Here is a 7591-nt window from a genome sequence, read left to right as displayed (position 1 = left end):
TTGGGTGGATGCAGGACAAGGCAAAATGACTACCGATTTGCAAGGAAATGGCGATCTAGCTAGGTGACGGTGGTGCTAGGGTTCTTGTGGAGTAAATCTAAAATGCTGGAGCGTTGACCAGTGGAAGGGTAAAACTCCTAGATTTACCGTTGGGTTAAATAACCAGTGGGCGCTACCGTGGAAGGCCAACGGTCACTATGCAGCCAAGGAGTCTTTTCCAGATAAGATTTGTTTTAAGCGGTGATTTAGGACTATTTTGAGGAAGTTATTTGTTTAACTATTTTTCAGGGATAGCATCTCAAAAAAAGAGGTTTTCGAATTCCTGACACAATTTACCTATTTTAACCATTAATTCAAACTCTTAATTTTTTGGATCTTTTTTTCCAAACCAAGGGATTTGGATTCAAGGCTCGGGGGCTGCGGGACACGTGTTATCGACGGCTTATTTTTTAAATTTTTGGAAGATAAGGAAAGAAGATTTAAGACTAATTTGACCCTTAGCCTAATTCTTCGATTCAATCTAAGGCTCGGAGACTACTCCATATGGAGTGCGAGTTTCATCGTACCCGACTTAAATACTACTCGGAGCCACTGATATATGCTTCTATCTTGAGTTCTTGACGTAATGAACTGAGCTATTCAAGCAAAAAGAACACTACATATTCTCGATTTTTTTATCAGATGACGGGATCATAACAAAAGAGCTCCAAATGAGCAGTCAGTTTCTTGGTTAGTTTACAACTCCGACATGAACTGGGTGGTCGGAAACAAACAGATAACATGTTCTAAGGCTGGCTTAGGTTAGATGTGGACATTTTCTCTGGTTAGCCAAGCAAATGCTAAAGGAGATAGCATCACCCTCGGAGGTACAATATAATGTTTATTCGTGTGCCGTATGTACACAATGAAAAACCGTGCATGACTCTTTGTTTTGACAGAATAGTGCTAGTATTTGTAGGCCAGCCCATTTCCCATTGCCGAGGTAATTCTATTTTCAGTTTGCAGTTTACTACGTGACAAAATCTATTGCTTGCTAGTTTTATTGTATGTTTCATAACTCCCTTCAGAGTTGCATTGTGACCTTTGCACCAATCTATTGTCGAATCGAGTTCCACTTTCTACAGTTAAGTAAGGAGTTTTTCACATCCTCTGACCCTCCATTTATCTCCTATAATTGCGAAGGCTTTCAAATCCCATGTACTGGTGGCGCTCCATCTTGTGAACTATGTTTGAGATGCCTACCACACCTGCAAGTCAAAAAAAAAGGGCAACTTTTGGTAACATTGTTTGGGCACTCGAATTTTGGTGAATTGCAAAGCTCAGGTGAAGAAGATGGCACCATACCAAGAGTGAGCGCGCTGACGAAGATCATGGAAGCCAGTATGAAGATAATAAATGATGCTCTCCCTAACCAATTTATCAACTTCCTCACACAGTACTGGCCGATGATGGCAGCACCGAATGCAACAGCGACGAAGTAACCAGCTGAAGACGTGAAGAAGGCAAATGCATGTATTGAGTATAGAGAAGGTTATCAATGTAAGGAGGAAATGTGAAAGGAGCAGATTGTACCATAAGGCACTGGAAACCGATGCAAGAGGTAGTATTCGATGACCGACATGGAAGATGAGAACATCATCGCAAATGTTGATGTGGCACTTGAAACCTGCCATAGTTCCAGTTTGTATGGAGGTCTTTCATTGTTAAAGCATAGCTAGAGGAAAACATACGATTTCTTGGTGAAGCGTACCTGGGGAGGAACGCCGAGCTCTAAGAACAATGGCCCCATAATTGAAGCCACCTCCAAGACCTAGGAGACCCCCGACAAGTCCAGCAATGATGCCAAATAGGCAGTACACAAAGAGCTGCCGAGGTTTCAGGGTACCCTGTTGGCTTCCCTTCGATGATAATACCCTCTTCCCGGTCACCAGCCCATGTGCTTCGTAAATGGTTACTCCTACTGCCACTGGGATCTACATCCAAGTATCCAACCACCAGAAAGACTTGATCATGCTATGCTTTCAAAATGTCTATTTCTAGTCAGAGGATTGCAAATTTGCAATTAATAAATGATTAGGGTTAGTTTATATTTGAACTGAATTCTGGAAATTGGAGCAATCCACCTCAGAAAACAAATCCTATATGGTGTATTGCTAATATTGTTAGCAACTTAGTATACACCATCCATCCTTAAGTAGTCAGTACCTGGAGAGAGTTCAGGACCCAGTATAAGGCGGAGCAGGAAGCAGTGTAGTTCTACAAGTAAGAAAAGAAAACAGCACCGGCGTTACTACTGTTGAAGAGGATAATGATGCAGGGAAGAGGATTGGCAACAACCCCATGGAGACGAGGCTGACAATGATATTCACTGCCACCTGAAATGCTTACCTTTGAGACCTGAAGCGCAAGGAATGTAATCCATACAATTTCAAGGAGATCAAACTCCTTCCCGTAAACGTTCTTCAGAACTGACGTCTGAAACGTTGGAAGTCTTAATAAAACCCTTTGATTATGATTCCAAAAAGTTGCAGGTTATATTGTGTACAATCATTATATGTTTATACCTTCTTATCTGAAGGTTTTTGTACGTCAGTTGCAGCAGCTGGTTCTGCAGGGACTGTTGTTACATGCTCCGGTTCATTACCTGCAGTGCCGAAAAAGTTAATAAAGAAGATAGTCTTTGAATCTTGTGACAGATGAGGTAATTATATATAAGCACATGGTTCCCTTTCCATCTCTTACATATTTTCTCCAGCCGTTTTGCAGCCTCCTGGAAGAGATGAAAGTACTCCCATTAGTATAGCAGGACACTAGCAGAAGAAAATAAGCAGAAATGCAGCTTCACTATTTCTGCTATCGTCTCTTTCTTCCATGTCTCAACACCCTTGAGAAAGGCCTTTGTCGATGTGACTGTTATTCAATTTGGAGATGCAAACGTGGTCAATCATAGCCTCAATGGCAATTCGGAAGAAAAAAAATTCTCTCGCCTTGTCGGGGATACAATACTCCCGGCCCATAGGAAAAGGATGATCAGGAGAGCAGTCCGCGAAAATGACATTGAAAATGACACCAATGCTGACTCCAAGCATGAGCATAGGCTGCATGAGCAGGGCGAGGTCGTAGTCGATGAGCGGCATGTCCAAAGTCGGGTGCTTCAGCTTGAGGTTGTAGTAGACGGTCGACACAGATGCTCCCATGATCATGCCTGCCCCCAAACAAAGAGTACAGAGTGATGCCGTGACCTCAGTTGATGGCTTGATGCAGGATAGGTGGTCTCAGAGAATGGACAGCAAGAAGAGAAATCCACAGGTTGGGGATGCTCACACTTTGACATGGCGGCGTAGGACTTGGGATCGAAGCCGATGATGAGCGCCAGCATGGGCACGAAGATGCCGCCACCGCCGACGCCGCCGAGCTCCCGAACGCCGCGCCGAAGAAGCCGATCAGTGACCCCAGCACGATCCGCCATCCCAATTCCATTGGCTGTGTTCAGAGTTCGGACAGCATTCATCAGAACCTAAAATACACCAAACTAGAATAGTGCAGAGTGAAAGAAAACAAGCTAGTACGACAGCGAGTGGCAACTGAACAATGGCAAACAAATACTCGACATTTCTGAACTACCGGCCAGACATGGTGGTACGAGCTGCCGCCAACGCCGGTGCGCGTCAAGTTACGCAGCACTCCCGTCCCAGCCGGCGCCGCCGCGGGGCCGGCCGGCGAGGAGAGCTCCGATCTGATGCACAAAGCTCGGCGCCCCGCAACTCGGAACGGTGCTCTTCCACTGCAAGCACGTGCTTGTCGGAGACTTCGTTCGATTGTCGAGAAGCCAAGAACCTATGTGACAAACTTGATAGAATTCGTGAAGCTCGATCGGTCGGGGGGCGGATTTATACAGCAGAAATGCTCTCGATGTCCTTCTCCAAACTCGCGCGCCTCGTGTGGCGCCGAGTCCGAGCTGCGTCGTCGTAGAGCTGAGCTCTGGCCGGCGGGGATCAGGATGGCAGGTGGCCATCTACGGACCCAATGCAAGTTGGATCACTTGAATAAGTTTGAGGTCGAATCAAGCACCTCGATAAATTGAAACATGCAACCTAGTCTGATGCAACGAGCGGCAGCACAGCCTACTGAGGCCGTTATTAGTTGGCACAACAAATTTCAGCTGGTGCTGCTCCAAGTTTCTTGGCTACGGCGTACTAGTACAAAATACGTACGCGGTTCACGAGAATCACGAGTGCCGTTGCCTTTGGGTTTTGGCTTACAACTAAGCATTTGAAAACCCTAGTGCTCCCGCGCTTTAGATCAAAGCTCCGATACTTTTGTTTGGGAAAGGCACAAGCTTTAACTTGTGGTTTGCATTGGTCCCTCCATGATGTGTGGCCCGGAGCCTGTACTAGTGCGTGCACACGCGCGAACGCAGTTCTCTCGTGTGCATCCGCTCTTCCGTTCTCACGCATGCCCCTTTTCCTACCTTTTTGTGATTTTCTAAGTTCCTTTTATAGAGGATAGGTTGATCAATCCTAGCGGTTCAACATGCCATACCATCGTCCCTCACCGCTTTGAGTCGCCAAAATCCAACGTCAGCTGCGCCAGCTGAATGTTGTAGCTCGATTCTTTGAGGTGGAAACCCGTCCATTTCAAGTTCCTGACTCGGCATTAGCGCTTGTATTTTTGACTAATTATTTTTTGATGTGTTTGTCAAAATAAAGCAAGATGTGTGTGACGACTTCGTCAATAAAAATATCCGCTAATATAACCCGGCTTCTCCGGAGACGCTCAGGCAATTATGGTGTACATACGGAATTGCATAGAATAAGTGTGCATGGATGTATGTTAATGCAAGCATATGTTCAATACTTTTAGAAAAAAGAATCCAACGCTACCCCTCTGTCATACATATCGATCATATAGTGCGCAGTCCGACCGGTGACGGGTCACGCGCATGCCTGGACGCAGTGCTTTTGACTACTGAACAAATGTTTTCCGACCAGCCCTAAATGACCAAAAGAGCATCATGGAAGGTTTGCAGTCTGGCTTTTGGTGCAAACAATAATTTCCTAAATCCTGGAACAGATAGATCGATGCACCTCGTGCTTCACTTGATCACTCGCGCGCTTTTCTTTTCTCGGAGGCTTAGCTTGCTTGATGAGCATGTCGTTACCGTGCAACGTGTAACGCAATAATCCGTAGCCATCCCCCAACTCCGATGAAATTTTAGGCAAAGTGAGGGTCTAGAGTAAGGGATGGATTTAGAGGTTCAGAGTGGAAATTAATCGGAATGTGGTGGGCCTAGCGAAATCCACCGGCCGGACGGTGGCAGGCAGCAGTCCAGTGCGGAGGATGCATGATATCCACCATAGGTAAGGTTGGAGCACAGCTGTTGTCGACAATATAATGGACTAGCAGGACACAGCGGTGGATCCAACGGTAGATGCTACGTACGGCCAACTGTTATAGATTTTTTTTCATTTTTAACCTTTTTTATTAATATTTTAAAATTAACCATCCAGAATTTTATTTCCACAGCGTGATCTTTTTATCGCACCGAGCTGAGCGGCGCGGCACGGCACGGAACGATTCTGCCACAGTGAGGTCTGTTTGGAGTGCCGCCCCACCCACCACGGCGTGCCTAACCTGTGGCGCTCAAAATGGCAGCCACACCTGCGGCGGATAAAGTGTGGCGCGCCGTGGTAGGTGGGGCAGCACTCCAAACAGGCCAGTGCATGCGGCGGTGTGACAGCTCTATACCCCAACTGTTATATAGGTTGGTTTTGTGGTGGAAACTGGTTATCTGAGTTCGAGCTTTAGTGCATCTCCGCACTGATATTTATAAAGGACATGAAAAGAACAGGCAATGCTTTATGTTTAGCTAACTCTGAGTCTCCAAACCCTTATCCCAAGAACAAGGATGCTCAGTTGGTGATCCTTACTTCCTTGTGAAGGAGAAATACACGACATAAAAATTGGAACACCCTAGAGCGAAAAAAGTTGTGTTCTCGAGTGCTTGTTTACAACCAGTGGCAGATCCAGGACCCGGGGTGGAGCGCTGCAGCTCAGGTAATCCCTTTTAACTCTGTGATATCAGAGAGAGAGAGAGAGAGAGAGAGAGAGAGAGAGAGAGAGAGAGAGAGAGAGAGAGAGAGGGAGGGAGGGAGGGAGGGAGGTACAGCACAGGCCAAAATCAGCCAAGCTCGCCCACAGGACCATAGAACAGACACCGGTTTTGCCCGGGGCACATCCAATTTCTAGGTCCGCCCCTCAGTTAGTACGAGACTCGGATCAGCAGACGATGCATGCAGCATGGCCAAACTAAAAGTACCGAATTGCACTGTGAGCATGACCGGGCATGCTCATTATTGGCTAGTATCGGAACAATTTATACGATCATGACGAGAGTACAAACTTGCAGTGAACATCAGGATGGCGAGAGGTATGTATCAGTTTCTTTTTGTGAAATGATGATAAAAACCTCTTAATTGTACATACGAATCCAATAGGCACGAACCAGATAGGCTGATGACATGTCCCAACCTACCAGCAACCCCCTGCACTTCACCATTTTGGTTTGGAACAAAGAAAACCACTCTCAACCAACTGGCCCATATCAAGCCTCTTACATGCTTACCCATATTCACATGTCAGCAATCTGCTCATCAGAAAAAATGTAAGCACTCTGTTTCACAGCCACATTTTATAATGAACATTTGACTTAGGTGACAAGAAATTCAGTATTATCCATCCAATTTTCTATAGATAGATAAAATTAAAATCCACAACAAACATAGCAAGAATGATATGTATTAGTATTTATTTATACCTAAGCAGGAGATGAAGCACATGGGTGGTCAAATTTTTTAATATTTAGAATTGACAATTTTGTATTTCTTATCCAAACTAGTTTATTGCCTAAAAGCTCGAGTTCATATGGAAACATCTGTATGCCATGGATGTTCTAAAAAATAGCTTGAAACTAATAATACAACTGTGATGGCCTCGTTTGCAGTAATTCTGCCAGCGAGGCTTACTCAGATCTACTGGAGAACATGTCAGTAGTGAACATTGCCCACCAGGCTGAATGAGCCTTAACTGTTATCATTATTATTCCAATCATAGACAATTTTCATCAGGTCTGCAAGTTATAGGTTAAGTTAATTGATTACTATCAGTATCTTAGAACAGAAGAACACGAGTTTCAGTATTGCTCCATGTTTGGATGTGGCACATTGATCTGACTCATTCATCAGTCACAATAGCCATCGGAAGCAGTAATTGATTGATGTCACCCCCAGAGAACTAAATTAGATCCAAGTTGCTTGAAATGCAAAACCTTTGAAGCTGTTCTACCAGTCACTGAAATTTTGGATAATCTTCTAGTTCGTAGGAAAGCTACTATTTCTTTATCCAGTTCCACAAATCTCACTGGATTTCAGCAAGGCTATCAAGCTTACAAATTTTCCGACTTTGACCAAAAAACTTACACAAGTTCCACTTGCATTTCTTTTAGCACACACAAGGAAGATGTTTGCTTGTCTGTAAGTATGTACCATTTCAATCAATGAATCAAGTTCACTTCTTTTTGGAACAGTATATG

The 7591-nt window shown here is 44.8% G+C and overlaps 1 pseudogene; it reads right to left on the bottom strand.

Annotated features, from left to right (window-relative positions):
- Positions 1–715: 715 nt before the first annotated feature.
- LOC112882304 lies at positions 716–3483 on the bottom strand (annotated as a pseudogene).
- Between the last annotated feature and the right edge of the window lie 4108 nt (positions 3484–7591).

The sequence above is a fragment of the Panicum hallii genome, chromosome 2, assembly GCF_002211085.1.
Source record: "Panicum hallii strain FIL2 chromosome 2, PHallii_v3.1, whole genome shotgun sequence".
Lineage (NCBI taxonomy): Eukaryota > Viridiplantae > Streptophyta > Magnoliopsida > Poales > Poaceae > Panicum > Panicum hallii.
The sequence above is the reverse complement of the archived record's forward strand: the minus strand, read 5'-3'. Positions and strand labels throughout refer to the sequence as shown.